A 19984-nucleotide genomic window follows, 5' to 3' on the forward strand; every position below is an offset into this window, starting at 1 on the left:
TTGATGGGTTTTTATATATTTATAGCAGGCTGGCAATATGTACCATGAACAATTATGCCAATCCATATGAGAAATAAAATTCTAGAAAATAAGCTTTTGCCAAGAACTAATTTTACTTTGGTGGATACATTTTTTAATGTACTAATGTTTATAGCCTCTCATCGTGACAAAGGCAGGGTTCTAACATGGGATCATGGATTGGCATTACAATCAAATGGAGAATTTGCATATTTGTAAGTTGCAGAATTTTCCCAAGACATAATTTCCCATCAGATCTTTACAAAATATGATATGAATTTAAGGCTCCCAAGGCTGGCTTCTTTTCTGCACAGGAAATTGAGCCCTGTACTTTGCTCAAGTACATGCAATCAAACAGCTGGCCAAGATGATATTTTAACTCTCTTGTCCAGGCTGTTTGGGGCTGTGACTCGATATGAGACTTTAACAGCGCCATGGGGAGTGCTCCCTTTGAATCTAAGGGAAGTGAAGAGACAGAGCCTCCCCCAGGGATATTGGCCTGGGCTGGTCCTCAGTAACCTCCTTCCACCTCATTTCAGTTAGGCAGTGAGACAGTGAGGAGGTGGCTCGAGTAGCCAGTGCTAAAGAAGACGGCAACTAATAACTCATATATATATATACAATCAGCTCATAAAACCTTCCTTCCCTTCCAACAATGAGAATTTTCCTCCCCTTAGGCTGAATTTTATGATGTCTTTTCACCTTTAAGGTTGCCTAATTTAACTCAGTTTCACCTGCATGGAAATATTGGGGGCAGAGGGGCAAAGTAGCAAGATTGGGCCAGACCTGTTCCTGAGGATGACCCAATTTGGGGGAGGTCTGGAGAAGCGTGAGAAAAAGTGCCAGGGAAGAAGACAAATAGGTCAGCACAGAGAACAACCAAATCCTATCAATTTGATGTTCCCATTCCAATATTCCTATTTAAAAAAAAATCTGATGAAGTCCCTGTTTGTGGATGAGTATTATGTCTGGAGAATGTCCCAGGCAGAGGCAGAAAAGCCTTATGCATTTTTTATACACCTGTATGCTAAATGAGAATGTGCATCCAGGTGCTGAATAAGACTTATGAGTGTGTTGTAAATTATGCAAACAAGTAATTTTGCATGTCCAGAAGCTAGTGCCTACAAATGATACAGTTTTCTTAAACTCTCCATAATTCAGGGTTGCACAAATGGGGACACCAACACACTAGGACAAGCTTAATTGCTCAGCATCCTGTATCAGCTTAGACAGGTGTCAGCCAAAAAGAAGAATTTTTGCCTGAAAGGAACCATTTTGAATCAGGCAGTTAAAGAAGGCAGGTGCCAGGATCTTGGTAGCCTAAAGTATGAGTTAAGTTGGGACCAGGCCTGTGGTAGGATGTTAGAAGAGGCCTTTGACTTTGAGATTAATTGGGCAATGGGGGTCAGGGGTCAGACTCCCCACAGGATGATCACAAAGGTATAATTTGTTTTAAGTTTTTATACCTAATTTACTTGCATTATTTCTAACTGGATCTTTGTTTCTTATTATTGTACACAGGCTCCTTACTGGATCTTATTTTTATTTGAACAAATGATGCTCTCGAGGGGAAGATGCACATATAGGGTGGATGGGAGGTAACCTCAGAGGAAAGGCACTATGGAGGAGCTGGAGAGCAGGGGGACCAGGAAGGGCCTCCTGCAGAAGGGAAGGTTTGAGCTGAGTCTTGGTGGAAGCCAGGGAAATGAGGAGGGAGAACATTCCGGGTACAGGGACAGCCAGTGCAAAAACATTGAGTCAAAGATGAAGGGTCGCTTACGAGGGGATCAGCAAGTAGATCAGTATAGCTAGATTAGACTGTATGGAGAGGAATAACAAGTAGTAAAAGGAGGAAGGGGCCAGGGTGTGATGGGCTTTAAATGACAAAGAACTTCATATTCTATCCTGGAGGTAACAGGAAGTTATTGTGGTGGTGGTGTTTTACAGTGAGATTTGGTAGGTGGAATGGATGGGCAGTACTTTCCTGTCATGCTGGGGACAGAATGATCCTTTCCTCACTTTACCCAAAGCTTCACAGGAGCCTACCATAGGATTTTAAACAACTTAGGGTTGTAAGGGACCTCGGAGGCCATGTAATACAATCTGTACTTGGCCCCTCCACCAAGCCCTCTACAATGTCTCCAAGTTGTGTTCTGATGTCCATTTGAAAACCTTCCCTGAGAGTTGGGCAGCTGGGTATTGCAGTGAATAGAGCACTGGCCCTGGAGTCAGGAGAACCTGAGTTCAAATCCGGCCTCAGACACTTAACACTTATTAACTGTGATTTCTGACAAGTCATTTAACCCCAATTGCCCTGCATTCCCTCCTCCAAAAAAAGCAAAAAAACTCCCAAAACTTTCATTGAGGAAGAACCATACCATCTCCAAGTGCTGCCAGTTCTACAATCCATGGGCAGGGTACCAGGTGCAGAAGTTGGTAGATCACTTTTCTAGCTCAAAGCTTTTGCATCTGAATGGCAGAGTTGAAGGAAATAAGTTCAATATGGAGCCTCATGACTGTTGGCTGTCTGATTTGTGTTGTTGTTTTCTTAAATGTGTACATGTGTGCATAATATGTGTCCATGCATGTGTGTGGGGAGAAGGAAAAGAAGGGGGGAGAGGAAGGGAGGGAGGGAGAGAGAGAGAGAACAGAGTGTAGTCTGATACAACTAGACTAAATTGGTTGGTTTAAGCCTCTTCTAGGTATTTTATGTTATGTCATGGCCTGAGTAATGAGTTTGCATACAGTTGCAGTCGGCTGTATATAATTCTCCATATTTAGAAGTAATTGTTCTTGAAATCAATATTCAAATTTATGCCAAACAATATGCAAATCAACTTAGCTTTGACTCTTTAGAAATTGTAGCAAAATGGGCAGCAACTGTTCCAGTGGTGCTGAAGCTCTGTTCTGAAAGAAAACATTCGGACTCAGATTAAACTGATCCTCTTAAACACCCATATCTAACCTGGAATTTTATTTAAAGATAGCTGAGGAGGTGACCAAATTCTACCTAGTACTTTACTGTTTTAAAAAAACCTTGCTCTGTGGGAATCCTCTTTATTGTTTAATGTTTGCTATTCTTAGCAGTTTTAATGAACAATTACACTGTATAAACAAGCTCTGGAAAATTTATATTTGCGATCTGGATCTCAGCAAAAGCACACATCTTGAAATAGAGACCATATGGCAATAGCTAATCAATCAATCAATCAACAAACATTTATTAAGTGCTTGCTATTTGCCAGGGCCTGTGCTAAGTCATGGGAATGAAAATACCAAAGTGACAAAGTCCTTGCCCTCAAGAAGATTATATGTACCACCTCCACCAATTAATCTAATACTTCTGTTGAAAGAAAAATAATAATAACTGACATTCAAGTTTACACAGCACATTCCACACATATTACCAGATTCGATCCTTATGCCAACCCTGTGAGTCAAGTTCTATAGTAATTATTATCACCCACTTTGCAGATGGGGAAACTGAGACACAGAGAGATCAAGTGACTTCCATATCAAATGCAGGTCTTCCTGACTCCAAGTCTAGCACTCTGTGCACTATATTGGCCTGTTCCCTCAGAAAGAATATAGGAAGGCAAAACAGCCTCTCAAGTAGTGAGATTGAAAAAAATCTAAAGTTAATAAAATAGGGATTTCTTAATCTTTTTTTTGGGCCATGAAGCTCTTGCACTAGATCGAAGTAGATGGCATAGAAGGGCCTTCCTAGCTTTATTGCTAGGATCCCATGATCTGAAAGAGCACAAACATAGCTTTGAATAGTCAAGCCCTTAGTCATGCCCAGCAAGCTGAATTAACTCTCTTCTTGGGTAGACTCTTCTGGAATCAAAGTCTGCATTTTGTGTGGCAGCTTGTGAGATTGTACTATCTCTAGTGTGCTTTTTTCTTATAGTAATTACCAGCTGACCCTTAGAGATTCTTTTCACTGAATTGGGATGGGAGGAATTAGACACCAGAGTCCAGCCTTGCTGGGCCCTGCCTTGGGTGAGAATTGAATCTTTAAAGGAAGATGAGAATCAGTTTTCTTTCTTAGACTAAAAAAAGTCCCTCTCTGTCCTCATGGGTTCCTCCTGGGTCAGAACTGAACTAGACCTTGGAGAGGGATGCTGACCTCCTTTTTAATAAATGCCTCTGAAATACAGAGCATCCTAGCTTTAGAGCTCGGTTGAACCCTAGAGGTCATTTAGTCCAAACTCCTCATTTTATAAACATGGAAACTGAGGCCTAGGGAGGGAAGATGACCTTCCCAAGGTTCTAGAGGTAATGTGCCTCAGAGCCAAGCTTCAAATCTACTTCTCCTGACTCCAAATCCAGTGTTCTTTTCCCCCTGCACAAATGAGTAACTGGCTTATTCAATCAAAGGAGGAGAGAGAGTTGCTTTTTGTTCTTTCCTCTCTCCCTTATTTTTTTTTAAAAGAAGCACAAACCAGTTCTTTACTCATTGGGTTGCTTGATAGAGTCATTAGGGACCCTGACTTGAAGAATTTTTCACCTTACTACGGCATAGCCCACCTGGGGAAGAAAGGAAGTTATGATACTTGGAAATAGAGCACCCTATGACAGGGCAGCTCAGGTCCCTCTTGGGTTTTAAATTTCTTCTCCTTCCTGTCAGCTTCAGATCGCTTTACACCCCCAGGAGAGGTTATGGGACTGAGCATCCATAACATTGCCTTTGGAGAAAATAGATTCTAGATACAGCCAATAAATCCAGCACAAAAAAATAACTCCCTTAGGCAAAGAGGATGGTTGGTTATTTTTTTTAAGTACTGCAAGAAAAAAAGAATAGAAAATCACTATCACAAGCAAGACCCCATTTCCAGCTCTCAGGGGATTATCCCTTGTACATCAGCATTGTTTCTGAACCCACTTGTGACCTTATCCTTAAAAATTAAATGGTCTTGCTCGTTTGTTTAGTAACTAGATGTCTGCAAGCCAGAGGGAAGAGTAGTTTTCACACACTTGCTGAGGACTGAGATGGTACTTTCCATATCCTCCTCATGGGGTGGGTACTCTGTATTGAAGATGACATAGCCAAAGGCCTTTTTGGTTCAGAAATGATTTCATTGGTGCAGGTAACTCCCAGTGTGGAATCTCCCTCCATGGAAGAAGATTAGCAATTTAAGAGTTGCTTGGGGAAATGAGAAATTAAGTGGTTCATCTGCAGCCAACCAAGGCATGACTTGAACCCAGGTTTTTCTGACTTCAAGGCCAGTCCGCTGTCTGCTATGCCATGCTGGCTATCAGGTCATTGTATGCATTGCCATGTAGAGACAGATTTCTATAGACAGCTTTCCAGGGTTCCAAATACCTTCACTTGACCAACTTAAACAAGAGTTTGCAGTATTCTCTTTGCTGTTACATTTCTAAACCCACTAAAACTTCAATTGGTATAATATTTGTAACATTGTTTCTATGAAGCTAACTGCCCTCTACAATTATTGTTTTACTTAAGACTGTATTTTTGTGAAGCCAGTGAACAACTTTCAGCAGGGCATGACCTGTAATGAATTTTTATTTCTCTTACTTGAAGAAAACAGATGAGAATTGAGGTGCCTGACATTAAAATGCTGGAGGGCTAGATGGAAGGTGGGTGTCTTAAAATTCTGCACAGACTTTAGAGTGATTTTGGCTTGTCCAAGTACCACGGCTAGCGCAGTTGGGAAAGATTGGGAAAGGCATTGCTGTCAAGAACCCACAGGCAAAGGGACACTGAGTCTATAAAATGGGCACCTTATTTGAATAGAGCCCTTGCCCAGAACCTTCCCATGAGTGACTCCTCTATGTCTTGATTTCTTGGCTTCAGTTTTTTATCTTGCCATCCCGTAATTCCCCAATCCTCATCTAACTTTATCAAACACTGACATAGCTCCCTGATTCCCAGGGACACTGGCTCTTCAGTGTTGTATTCCTTCATCTTAATTCCTGTTCATGCTCTCCTTTTTCCCCCTTATCAGAAGCTATGATTCCCCCTCCACCTCCATTATGCCTCCTCTCCTCCCCTAAAATTCTTTCCAGGTCCTCAGGAAGATTCCACACTTGTTTGATACACTAGTGCTCTCTCAACTGTCCCCCACCCCATTACAATCGCCTCTGTGTTCAATCTGATTCTCAATGGTATGAGCAGGACTCCTACTCCCTAATCCCCTGTTTTGCCTGTAGGCTCATCCACTAATTAAAGCTGGTTTGGCATTGGAAGATAATTCATAAACACTCTTTGTTGATTACCACCAGTTCCTTTACTAGCAAACCCTTCAAGCATGATAAGTCAAGCAAACCTTTTAACAAACAATTTCAACTTAGGAAAATTCAGCAACAAAACAAAACAAAACAAAAACCAACCAAAAACCAAACCAAACCAAAACCCACAATTTAATTCACATGACTTTTCACTGCTGAGTAACTTGTGGTAAGAGAAGAGAAGGAGCAAGTATTAGGGGAATGTCTTCCATAAAAGCAAGAATGCCTCTGTACCACATCCAGTTTAGATCATATCTGGAGTATTGTGTTCAGTTCTGGATGCCCTGTTTTATGATGGACATTAACAGAATGGGAGAGATACAGAGTAGAGTAATGATGGTAATCAGAGTACTGTATATGCGTATCATATAGTTGAAGGAGCAGGGAATGTTTAGCCTATAAAAGAGGAGACAGAAGTGGCATTGTGGCAGTCTTCAAAAGTTTGAAGGTTCAAATGAGAAAGATCCAGCTTGTCCTACTTGGCCTCAGAGGACAAAATGGGGGAAGATACAGAGAAGAAGATTTAACTTTCAAAACCTTCTTGTAAACATCAGTGCTGTCCCCTGATGGGCTTCCTTGTTGTGGGCATAAGTTCTTGTTGAATGGGATTGAACTGAAATGAAGGTCTTTTAGGAGGAGCCAGGGGACTACTTGATGGAAATAGCATAAGTGGATTCCTGTTCAGGTATAGGTGAGACTATATGACCTCCAAGCTCCCTTTTCAATTTTGGGACCCTGTGAAAAGAAGTGAGATAATCATAGATTCAGAGCTGGAAGAGATCTTAGAGGCTAGAAAGCCCAATTCATTCATTTTACAGATAAGGAAAACTGAGGATCAGAGAGGTTCAATAAGTTGCCTAAGGTTTCCCAGGTAGTAAGTGGCAGAGTCAGGATTTGAAGTCAGCGCCTTCGACTTCAGATTTAATGTTTTTCCCACTGTACTCTGCTGCTTCCCCTGTGTGCCAGGAATCATGTTATATGCTGGCAATAGAAAGACAAAGTGATCTCTGACCTCAAGGAGCTTATGTACTTTGAGGAAATGCAGATTTTGATAACACCGGAAGAAATCTCAACTCAGGCACAGAGAGGACTGAGACTTCCAGGAGAGCAGTTGCATGTTCAACATTTTGTTCTCTGGGCCTAATCTCCCAGTGAATGAATGGGTACAGTGAATGAATGTTTTCTGTGCAAGCAGAAGTAGTCACCTATGAGATGTGATTTGAGAAATACTAAGAAGCTGGCCTGGTTTGAAAAATACCTATTCTTTTGGGTCTGTCTATACTAATCGAAATTCTGCCATTCGAGATTCATTCATTTGTATTATCCTCTTCCACAGATTCTCTTTTAATAAAGCTGTGGTTCTTAACCTGGGGTTTGCAAACTTAATTTTTTTATAAGTGTATTTCAATAGATTTGTTTTCCGGTATAATCTGATATATTTTATGCATATAAAAATGTTCTGAAAAGAGGTCCATAGACTTCACCAGATTGCCAAAAGGGTCCATGACACACAAAAAAGTTAAGAGCTTCTAGTTTAGAGGGATAACACATTAACTCTATTAATATTTAACTATGAATTAGTTTGAGCAGATCCCTTTCCTTTTGTCCTGGGGCTAGACAGAATCTAGGTACTGAAACAATGGGAAAGGACTAGAGACCATAGAAGATAGACTGCCTAGGTCACATTTTGGCAAGGGCTGGTTCAGGGATAGGGAAGTCTGTGCTCTGGTCTCCAGGATCCACATTCCAGAACAGAGATTTGGTGTTGGCAGCCTGAAAACAGAGTCCTTCCAACCAGGACATCAGAGACTGGAGTTGGGGCAGCAGCAAGGGCTCTAAGCAACAGGTCCTGGCAGTCTGGGTTGTGTTGGGCCACAAACATTCCCCAACACTCAGCAGCCCTAATCCCAAACACGTGTCTGGCCTTGGGTTTGCCAGCCAGCAACCACATGGCTCCCTACTGGGGCTGGAGAGAAGGCCGCATACTCTGCCAATCCTGCCTGCCTCCTTTTCGGAATTGCCATCTGCTCTCCTGTAAGGGCCAGTACAGTGGGAGGGTCCACCTGCCAGATGTGGTGGGAAATCTTTTCCTAAATCTCAGTCTCTCTGTCACAATGTGTGTGGGGGTGGGAGTGGGAGTAGGGAATGGGGAGTGTGTTTCAGGGGGAATTGTCCTCAGAAAGGCTATAGCAAGTGTGAAAGGTACCATACTTCCTTCAAGAACTGGCCTTCTTCAAGGCGTAGCTTATCCTTTATCTTCTGTCAATCAGTCAGTATTTATTAAGTGCCTCCTATGTGACAGGCGCCATATACATAGTAGAGATATAGAAAGAAGCAAAAGACAGTCCCTGCCCTCAAGGAGCGTATAGGGGAGACAATATACAAACAATACACACAAAGCTCTATCAAATAGGATAAATGGATAAATAACAAAGAGAAGGTACTGGAATTAAAAGGGGTTGGGGAAGGCTGCCTGTAGAAGGTGGGATTTTAGTTGGGACTAGCAGAGGTCCTTAACTTGGAGTCCATGAATTTTTAAAAATACATACTTTGATAGCTAAATTTCAATATAATTTGCTTCATTTGTATTCTTGTGCATTTTATTTTATTCATTTAAAAATATTTTTTCTGACTAGAGGTTCACAGGCCTGACTAGAATGCCAAAGGGGTCCATGACACACAAAAAGGGGTTAGAACCACTGCCCTTGGAAGCCTTTCTGTATCCCCTTAATGGCTAGTGTTTTTTCCTTCTCAAAAGATCATGTCTTTATTTACTTCTTTATATGTTGCATCCTTTCAGTCGAATGCAAGCTCTTTTAGGGCAGGAACTATTTTCCATTTTCTTTTTGTATCCCAAGTGTATTATTCCTAGCTAAAGAAATAGATGGTAGAGATAGATACAGACAGATAAATGATAGATGAGTAGATGGATAGAGACAGACAAGAGATGGAGATAAATGATCAATATAGAGATATATAGGTGATACAGAGAAATAGATGATAGAGAGTTAGAGAGAGAAATCGATAATTGATAGAGAAAGGTAGAAATAGACAAATGATAATAGATAAGAGCATGTAGACAGATAGATGACAAGTAGACAGTACATAGAGATAGATGACAGAGATAAATAGAGAAAGATTATACATATAGATAAATGATCAATAGAGGTAGATGAGAGGTATAGCTAGATAGAACATTTATTAAAAACTTATGTCCTAGGCAGAGGGGAATATAAAAAAAGAAAGAAAGAAGAGAAAAGAAAAGAAGACGGTAGTACTCTCAAGGAGCTCAGACTCTTTTTCTTCACTTTTAAATGGATTTATTAATCACAATAGCAATTCTAAGAATGTGAAAAATTATATGTGTATATTTTATAAGAAATTTATTTACCCTACAGAACATCTGTATGTTCTGTAAAGTTATATTTGGTGATTTTGGGGTTCAGGGCTCCCGGATTGGGAATCGCTGCACAGAAAATAGATTCTGAGAAGCCCTTCATTGCTAATTCCCTTTGCTCTGAGATTTCTTCCCTTTCGCTTTGTATATGTCTTTCATGTTATATGAATGGTTTGCATGTTGTGTCCTCCATTAGAAAGGGAGAAGAGTTTACTTTCCCACAGAGCACATAAAGAGGAGCTCAGAGTGGGGAGTAGAGGATGCCTTAGCTGGGCAGCTGGTGGGGAGGTAGAGCAGGCCAGAGAGTGACCTCAGGCTGGTCATGGCTGCTTTCTGGGCCTACATGGCTCATCTGTAAAACAAAACAAACAGAACAAAACAAAAAAGCAGTTCGGACTAAATAACCTTTAAGCTTCTTCCTAGCTCTAAATCTACGGTTTCTGTTGCCATCTGTGGAAATGAGCTCTAAAGCAGGAGCTCCTAACCTTTGGTGCTTGTCACAAACCCCTCTGGCAGTCTGATGAAGCCTGTGGACCTGTCTCAGAATAATGATTTTAAATAATTGAAGGAATTGCTAAATTTTAGTGAGAGGCTAGAGAATATAAAGGTGTGGTTGTTTAGTCCAAGTTCACAGACCTCGTGAAATCTATCCATGCACACTTTGGGAGGGGGCAAGGTCCATGGACCCCATGTTGAGAAACCTCAAGCTGACTGTGCTTAAGGAGCTCTTTCCAATTGGGACTTTAAAAAACTGATGCTTTTTATCTTTATCCTACAGTAATTTCCACTTAACAGTTGCCCCCAAACAACTGAACCGTCTCTTGTAACAACAGCAACAAAAACATTTAAACAAAACCAAAAGGCACAATGAAGATCATCTGAGCACCACCAATGCAGCTCTGTCGTCCCCCACCCATCTGCTTCCCTATGGGGCTCTTCCTTCCCTGACTCTCATTCCACACACAGAAGGCCCCATGGCAATCTCGGATTGGTGGGACAGTTTTTCTTTGTCACTTTCTTTAAAGCGAATGTTTGGCAGCTGTCTGGTGTTACATGCAACTTCTATCCCGAGAGCTTCACATTAGAATTTTTCCTTTTAACACATTAGGCTCACACAGTTTTCCTTTTAAAAAGAGAAGAAACAGTTCCCCTCTAATCTACTAGTTTGTGGGTTACCTCACCATCCATGGGGCAAAATTGTGAAACTGGGGAAGCTGCTCCTTGCCACATTTCCACCTCCCTGTTCACCCCTTTAGTGTTCCACACCCCTCCTCACCCGCCATCTCGGACTAAGGTATTATCTAAGAAGTCTGAGAGCTTCCCAGCACTTCCTCCCTCCGTCTGGCTGCTTTCCTCTTCCCCCTTGGATTTTCAATTTAATTGGGGATTCCAGAAGCCTGAAAAGCTATCTGGACCTACAATTAGAATCTCAGGTCATTAGTACTTCTCAGTTTCCCTCACAACCCCATTTCTGCTTCAATACCTCAATAGCTCTGAGATCTCCTTGATGTCTGATAGTGGTACTCTCTCCTTTGGTGCGAATGGTGACCTCTTCCTGACTTTTCATCCTGTGCCCTTCTTGTCAGGGTTTATTCCATTCATCTTCCACTGAGGTTGCATTCAATAGCCTGGAGACATAACAACTCTAACTTGGGTTCAAGTAATGGCCTTAATACTTAGAGCCTTGGCTGATCTTAGGCAAATCACTTAATTTCTCTGTGTCTTCTCTAGAATGATAGGGCTGACCAGATAGTCTCTAGGAGACATTAAGTTTTAAATCTATGATTCTATTAGAGCAAGAGTTCTTAAATTTTTTTTGTGTCATGGGCCTCCTTTGACCCCCTTTGAAGCCTATGGACTCCTTCCCAGAATAACGCTTTGTTACTTACATCTGTAATTGAAGGAAATGCTAATTTTCAAAGTGAGGTTAATGAAAATAAAGATGTAATTTTTCCCCACCCAAGTTCATGTACCTTCTGAAATCTCTCCACAGGTCCCAGGTTAAGAACCCCTGAACTCTATGATGGTAAGAACTGAGTAGTATTTTATGCTTGTAAGACCTATCCAAGGATACCCACACCCCACAGATGTAGAAGGAACCTTAGGGGTAACCTAGAATGGAAGCTGAGGCCCAGAGATGACACATGACCAGCCTGAGGTCACTCACTAATAAGTAGCAAAACCAGGATTCAAACCCATGTCAAAGCCATCTATATAGTAAATGTCAGAGAGAAGATTTTAACCCAGTTTCTCTAACTTCAGAGCCCATGACCTTTCCACTATAATATACTGCTTCCTCATAAGTGTTTAAGAAATGTTTCTGGAATTGAACTCCATAACATAGGTAGTGTAGGCAACGTGATAGTTGCAGGCCAATAAACTAGTGAAACTGTTTGGCTTACCTTATCCCACAGCTGCTGTGAGCCAAGATGCTCTCAAGAGAGGACCTGGGGGGGAGTTTGAGTTAAGCTTACCTGCAGGTGAATTGACTGTGGAACCAGCTTTGGTGTGTAACATTGAAAGATAGTTCTAGGGTGCTGGTGGAGAACTTCTCAGACCTCAGGGGACTTTCCTTGTGGACTAGTTTTATCTGGAGAGTTATTTTTAAAAATTATATACCTTAACCCTCAGTCTTTGAGTAGTCCATTATAGCAGATGGAGAATTATACCTGGAACAGTAGCATCCCTCAGGTTTTGAGGAATCTATGATTTCATGGGTGTGGGTGCTTCCTCTGTCTTTGAAGATCTCAGTGTAATCTATGACCTCCCATTCTATATCATTATTGTCTATGCCTTTTCCTAAATTCTATGTAAATGTTCTAAACTGTGTGTTGGAGGTTATCTTTTGGTAGATATATATTTGGTAGATATATTTGGTAGATTCCAGTATAATACACAGGCAGGTAGGTGGCACAGTGAATAGAAAGCCAGCCGTAGAGTAAGTGAGACCCGAGTTAAAATCTGGCTTCAAGGGCAGCTAGGTGGTGCAGTGAATAGAGCACTGGCCCTGGAGTCAGGAGGACCTGAGTTCAAATGAGGCCTCAGACACAACACAAAAACTAGCTGTGTGATCTTGGGCAAGTCACTTAACCCCAATTGCCCTCCAAAAAAAAAAATCTTGCCTCAAGTTGCTTACTAGCTGTGTGACCATGGACAAATCTACTTCAGTTTCCTCATCTGTAAAAAGAATTAGAAAAGGAAATAGCAAACCACTCCAGTGTCTTTGCCAAGAAAACCCCAGATGGGGCCATGAAAAATCAGACACAACTGAAAATGACTGCACAATAACTATAGTACACAATCCCTCACTCACAGGATGTGACCACCTATCTCCCTTTCACGTCAAACATGTCTTTGGGGATCTTTTGTGTCACTTTGCATGTACAAAGACTCCTGTTAATATGTAACAGCCAGCGAATCCCTTTCCACTGACTGTTGGGTCACTTGCAGTTGAGATTCTTCTGATTATTTAGGATTTTGTTCCTTTCTTTCTTTGTATCCTGTTCTTAGCACAGTTTCTGCTACATAGGAAGAACCTGATCCTATTTGCTGACTGACTGGTTGTGGTGTTTTCCGTCAAATATGATGTTATAGTGGATAGAAAGTTCAATCAGGAATCAGGAAGACCTAGATTTAAATCCTGCTCAAGGTGCTTACTAACTGAACAGCCCTGGGGCAAATCACTTAACTTCTAGGAACCTGTTTCCTCCTTGGAAAATATAGGGATAAAAATAGTACTTATCTCATAGGCTTGTTCTGAAGATCAAATGAGATACTGTAGGTAAGATGTTTCATAAATCCTAAGATGCAATATAAATGGCAGTGACAGTCATGATTAGGAGTATCAAACACATAACTCACAGGCCATTCACCCTGCAATACTCCCCAAATAGCCTGAACCAATTATACAAAATATAATTGGGAAATATTTAAGAAAATAAATAAAAATACAAAAGAACATAGATAATGTAAATATATGATTTTCTAAGTTGATATGCAGCCCACAAGGATCCTAATGAATGGTTTCATGGTCCATTTCTATTTGAGTTTGACACCACGGATCATGATTATTTGATGGGAAGGCCAATGGTACTCAAAAGATGGCAGAGAGCAGAACTGAAGGCCCTCTGCAGTTTCCCACCTGAAAGCCACCCCATTTTCCTCCTGTTCAGTTCTGGCCCCAGCTCATTGTCCACCTGTAGCACCTGCCTAAGATACTGAGGGACCCCTTCAACAACATGCCTATCCAGCTGCATTGTCATAATCTAGGAAATCCACTTCATTTTTACCTTCTAGATAGGTTATACTCTTTTGTATTGGGAAGAACAAATTGCATTTTATATATGAGCAAACTGAGGTTCAGACAAGTTAAATTATTGCCCGAAGTCAGAGAGCTAGTCATTGTCAGAGCCAGGCCTTGGGACTCAGGTCTTCTTCCTCAGATCTGCCATGTTGCCTCTTTGGGCAGTAGGGAATAGGACGTGGAGCCTTTCTGGCCTTCCCTTTACCCATCTATTTTGCTCATGAGGCTAGGCTTGCCATATAATCTCATTAGCTTTTAATTTTTTTCGTTTTCAGATGGTAGTGTGGTGTCATGTAAAGATATGGGGTCAGAGACTCGGGTTTGAATCTCAACTTTGCTACCTACTCAGAGCATCTTTGTAACTTACTTCTTTCTGGGCCTGTTTCTTTATTTGTGAAATGAAAATATCTGTAGTAGCTACCTCATGGGGCTGTTCCAGGGTCCAAATAAGATAATGTATAATATACATACACATATATAATTATAGATGTAATATATAGGTATATAAATTATTGACCAATTGCCATTTGCCACTTCTTGGTCCTCTCCAAAACCTCCTTCTCCTCCAGACAGAACTCACATCCATGCCCCAGGGGTCCTGGGTTCTCACTGGTGAGCTTCCACTTTCTCTTGCCCACTTGCAGTCCACCACATGACTTTTTACCGGTTTTCAAGGCATTTTGCCATGTGTGTATCATCAGCCTTCTTTCTACCTCTTGCTCCCCTCTCTGCATTATCTCTATTAGAATCTATACTTTTTATATTTATTTTTTCATAATGTTTTATTTTTTCCATTTACATGTAAAGACAATTTTTTAATATTCATTTAAAAATTTTTTCAAGTTCCAAATTATCTCCCTCCCTCACCACCCCTTCCTTAAGTCGGTAAGCAATTTGATATAGATTATGTATGTGCAATCATGAAAGGCATTTTTCCATATTATAGAATATATGTTATTGAAGGCAGGGATTGTCTGGCTTGTATTTGTATTTTTAGCACTTAATAAATGCTTTTTCATTCATTTATTTATTCACTCATTCAGGAGTTCTCTACATGGACAAAATCACAAGATTGTGGATTGAAATAGTGAAAGGACGTTAGAGTCCATTTAGTCCATGCCGCTCATTTTACAAATGAAGAAACTAAGACCAGAGAAGCTAAATGACTTCACTAGTAAGTGGCTGAACTAGGATTTGAACCCTGATCCTGTGACTAAGAACCAGTGCTCTTTCCCCTGTATCTCCTTATTGCAGGTGTGGATAAATACATAAATAAACACAGACATTCCCACAGAGAACTTTATAATTTGCAAAATTCTTTACATACATTTTCTCATTTGAGTTTCCTAACAGCACAGGGAGGCAGATATTTTTGATGTAATCCACATTTTACAGATGAGGAAACTCCTTTGTCAGTGTTTATACAGCTAACAAGGGTCAAAGGCAACACTTGAATCTGTTCTCACTAATTTCAAGTCAACACTTTATCCATTGAGCCTTGCTAATCTCCCTAAGTAAGCCTCAAAGAGCTCAAGCAATGTGGATTATTATTATTCCAAGTCTAAATGTTCCTTTAAGCTCAAGGAGTACAATAAATAAGAATAAACTGGTTGGAGAAAATTCAGCCACAATATTGATAAATATTGTGATCCCAAGTCAGAGAGATTCAGCACTGCTAATGTCTCCCTATTTAATTGAGAGGCTTTCTCTCACTTTCTCCTATCAGGAAGCACAAATGTAAGGCTCTATCAAGATATCCAGATAATTCTGGGCAGAGCTGCCCTTGGGTCCAGTACATGCTTTGGAGAGGACCAAGGTTTCTGGGCAGGGACACAGGAAGGTAGCCTGTGGGAAAGAAGGCAGGGTTTCTGCCAGCTGGTGCTGAAAAATAACTGAAAGTGTCACACAATCAGCCCCAGGGTCCCCCTCTCCACTCCACCCAATCACCAAGGCAGAGGGGTGGTGCTCCTTCCTTTAGGCTACAGGTTGAGTTTTTTTGAGGGCTTCCCCCAACCCCTTTGAGGCCACTCTTTTTGCTCATTAGCACCTGGTTTCCCTGGAATAACAATGTCAGGGACAGGGGTGGCAGACAGCATGATTTACCTCTATACCTTAGAGGTGGTTGGTGATAACCTAAGTGCTGCTATATTCCATTAGCAGTGGCCCTGGCATCCAGAATTATAGATGCGAGAAGCCATGACCCTGGAGGTCATATATATATAGCAGCAAACTAATGGCAGGGGTCAGAGGAGGACTCCCAGGCCTGGGGCTTCCAACCCCCTGATGATATATTCTCCTACCTGGTAAGGGGCCAGAGAAACACTTCCCATCTGTGCCCTTGGGAGAAGTTGCAGCTGTTGAAGGAGGGCCAGGCCTTCCTGACTTTGTGATGGATTCCCTGGACTTTGCATTTTCGAGGATTGGTTATAAATCTGAGTCATGGCCAGAGGGGAGAAGATGGAAGTCTCAGGCTGCCTAAATCAAGCCAATTCACATTAGCCAAATCAGCCCTACAAGGCTGAGAGAAGGCATGGGAAGCAAGGCCTGTAGCTGCCAGATTTATCCTTCTGTTAAATGAGACATGTGGAGGATGCAGGAGTGTGTGTGTGTGTGTGTGTGTGTGTGTGTGTGTGTGTGTGTATGCGTTTGTCCTGTATGTGGGGAGAGAGGGTCTATACTTGGTGTGCACTACAGAATGATGGTGATGTGCAATTCATCTGTCACCTACAGTTTCAAAGAGAAGAATTGAGAAGTTAAACACCTTGCCCTAGCTCACACAGAAAGAATAGGTTACAGGCAGAATTTGAATCTAGGTTCTCCTGACTCCAAGGCTTGGTACATAGTAGGTATTTATAAATGCTTGTTTATTGATTGCCTCTCTTGGGATTTTCAAGGCTCTTTGGTCTTCTTGGGTATGAATGTTCCACCCAGCAACCAAGATCTCAGTCCTTCTTTGCCTCAGCAAAAATTCTTTGGGAGATGGTGGGGATGAAGAAATCACTGGTCACCCAGACCTCTGGTTTTAATTGTCTTGAAATTCAATTATGCTGGTCCTTGGAAAACAGAAATAATTTCTGTCAAGGGACCCAGCCTTGAAAGTTTTCCAGCTTGGTAAGACCTGAAAGCTTGTCTTTGATGGCTGGTCTTTGTTGCTTCTTATTTCTACCATCCTGGAAAAAAAAAATAGGGCAAGTTTCCCCTCAGGTTGCTGGGCAGATGACTAATTGTTCGCACTGAGTATCCAATCCTGCCTTGGGAGACACTACAAATGGATGATGAGGTGGACATAGAATCAAATAGGAGGAAGAAAATGGGTTATATTGACTTTGAGAAGTTATAGAGGAGTTCTTTTAATGACTCCATTCCCCTCTCTGAAATACAGGCCCATATTTTAAATTCCAATATAGGCTCAAAGGATCATCGATATAGAGATAGAATTCATTTATTCTAACTTTGTTTTTACAGATGAGGAAGCTGAGGCCCATAAAAATTAAGTCCTTTGCCCAAAGTCACACAGCTAATAAATAGCAGAGCTGGGATTCAAACTTGGGTCCTCTGGTTTCAAATTGATTGCTCTTTGGCAATGGAGTGTGACTTAAAGTTATAGAACACTAGGCTTTACAAAAAACTGAAAATGAGTATCACTCATGGGAAATGGAGGGGCCCATGGTGAATGTGAATAAATTGTAACACATCAGAAATAGAAATTATTTAGGAGAACTGGAAACAAAACTGTCATCAATTAAATGTATGGATCATATGTCGAGAGCAGGAGATAATGGAGAGATATCACTTATACTCCATTAATATCATCTCCATGTCCAGAAAAAGTGGGGAATGTCCCTAACACGTTGACTGTGGTGAGAACACATGAAAGGATGTGGACAAGAGTCACAAAAGATGGGCAGGAAGGGATGGGTTGAGATCTGCATGGTGGGAGGAAATATCCACAGAGATAAGATCATAGATCCGTTTGAGTGAGTACAAAGGTGACACTATTGACCAAACACAATTAGGGTGTTTTTCCATGAATGCCAGAGTGGTGATAGATGTGCAACTGAGACATCCACATGCTTTCCTATGATACCTTTTGCAACCAAGCACGTGCATTTGTGAGGCAGCTGGTTGGGAGAAGGGATGTAATCTGTAGCCATGGTCTAGAACTGAGCTAATTTGTTCATATAAGACTCAAATGTATAAGGGGAAGCTTTCCATACCAGAGACATTATGAAATGGAAAGAAACAAGATGAGGGTGGAATGAGGGGTGGGCACTGGCTCCCTGTTCCTTGACTCTTTTCACTTTTGTCTTTATCATGGAATAGAGATACTAAAGAAGCTTCAGACAAGGAGGGAAGGTTGTTGGGATCACCAAAAAGAGACTTTACACAGGCGTTGCTTTCAGGGCTGACAGCTTGCAATGTTTTTTTGTGCTAATAATCTTCGTGTAATTTCTCCTCCTTGCAAAGTTAGTCTTCAGCTTCATTCTCCATGTCGAACTTAGTTATTCTTAAAACAGTTGTTATCTAAAAATATGGAGGTCATTCCTTTTTGTAGGTATCTTGGTCAATAATAATAGACTTGTCAGCATAAGAAATGCACTCCCATCCCTTTTTTTTTTTCTTCATGAGCTATGCAGGTTGGGATGATTTAAGAAAAAGAGACCCTTATTTCCTTGTGACTTAGCTCACAAAGGCTCATGTGCTGCACAGAGTTGAATCAGTTTGACAAGTGCCCTTAAATAGAGATCTGGGAGTGAGGGAGAGAAGGACTTGATTATTATTCTATGCCAATCAGAACCTGGCCAGAGAACAAATGGGGATAAGTGGTTCAAACAGACACCCGCATTTTGCATGCAGAAGTGTGCTGCTTTGGGACAGTTCTCAAATGGCATGTTCATCCTTATATTTAGCCATAAAGCACATGACATTTCTTTGTGAATGCAAAAGCACTAAACAATCAAGGTTTCTGGACTGGAAGCCAAATCCAAGTTGTGAAGTAGGAGATGAGGTGATTTGCCTTTTGTCAAGAGACCATAGGGCAATACTTTATAACCTACTAAAGCCAGCTATAGAATTGATCTTTTAGAGACTGTCTCCACTTTGGCTTTCATGTCTCATCTCTGTTTTGTTTCTTCGTTTCCTCCTAGAAATCCCTGATGAAGTATGCTGATGAGCCTAGCCAGGTAGGTACCTAAAGAGGGAAAATATTTGTCTCTCATAAAATTCTGAATACAGAAAGAAAAGCAGGGGAAAGTTTGGGAGCATAGTTCTTTCTGTGGTGTGGTGTGACAATATTTTGTTATGACCCTATGCTGGGGTGAGCACTTACACTGGGCATAATAGAGACCATTCCTGTTAGGTAAATGAATGAGGATGGTAGAGGGACCTGTATCAAGGGTGGTGGGATAGAAAAAACACTGGACTCAGAGTAAGAAGAGCTGAGTTTTCTACTTGTAAGTTTTATGATCCTGGGCAAATCATTTCACAGAGATTCAAACTGCAAAAAGCTAGAAAGAGTCTTAATAATCATCAAGATCAACACTTCTGTTTTATATGTAGCAAGGGATTAGAAAAGGATAGTCTTGAATTACCTGGTGTACTGAACATCAGGTACAAGCTAGACATGATTAAGACTGCACTTCTACAGAGACCATGTGCCTATAGCATTGATCAATGGCAACATGAAAAAATACAGGGCATGTAAGGGGGGTTATGTTGGGGCTGGGGGATGGCAAGGGAGACCTCTAGGTTAGAGGAAGAAGGTGATGAGTTTCCTAATATGTGGTAGCAATTGTAGCTGTGCCTGGTATAGGAAGAGAGACAACCACAAAGGAACCAACTTGATGGCTACTCAGAATGGACTGAGACCCCATGGGGAAAGGAGAAGACATACCTCTTAGTTGCAAAGAGGTGGGAATATAAGGGGAATACTGAGATTGGGGCACTGAATTGAACAAAGAAGAAAGATATACAAGAGAGGTAGGGGAAAGGCAAGAGAAGGGAAATCTGAA

General features: G+C 41.2%; 1 long non-coding RNA gene across 1 annotated transcript in view; it reads left to right on the top strand.

The window, feature by feature from the left end:
* LOC138175155 (uncharacterized) overlaps positions 1-19155 on the top strand; it is a 117653-nt gene extending 98498 nt beyond the window's left edge. Inside the window, exon 3 of the long non-coding RNA XR_011171903.1 lies at positions 19121-19155. This is a non-coding gene — a long non-coding RNA (uncharacterized lncRNA). The remainder of the gene's footprint in view (positions 1-19120) is intronic.
* Positions 19156-19984: the final 829 nt, after the last annotated feature.

The sequence above is a fragment of the Petaurus breviceps genome, unplaced genomic scaffold (assembly GCF_028583685.1).
Source record: "Petaurus breviceps papuanus isolate PSGF00001 unplaced genomic scaffold, PetGlider_PUasm1.0 76, whole genome shotgun sequence".
In the NCBI taxonomy this organism is placed as follows: Eukaryota; Metazoa; Chordata; class Mammalia; order Diprotodontia; family Petauridae; genus Petaurus; species Petaurus breviceps.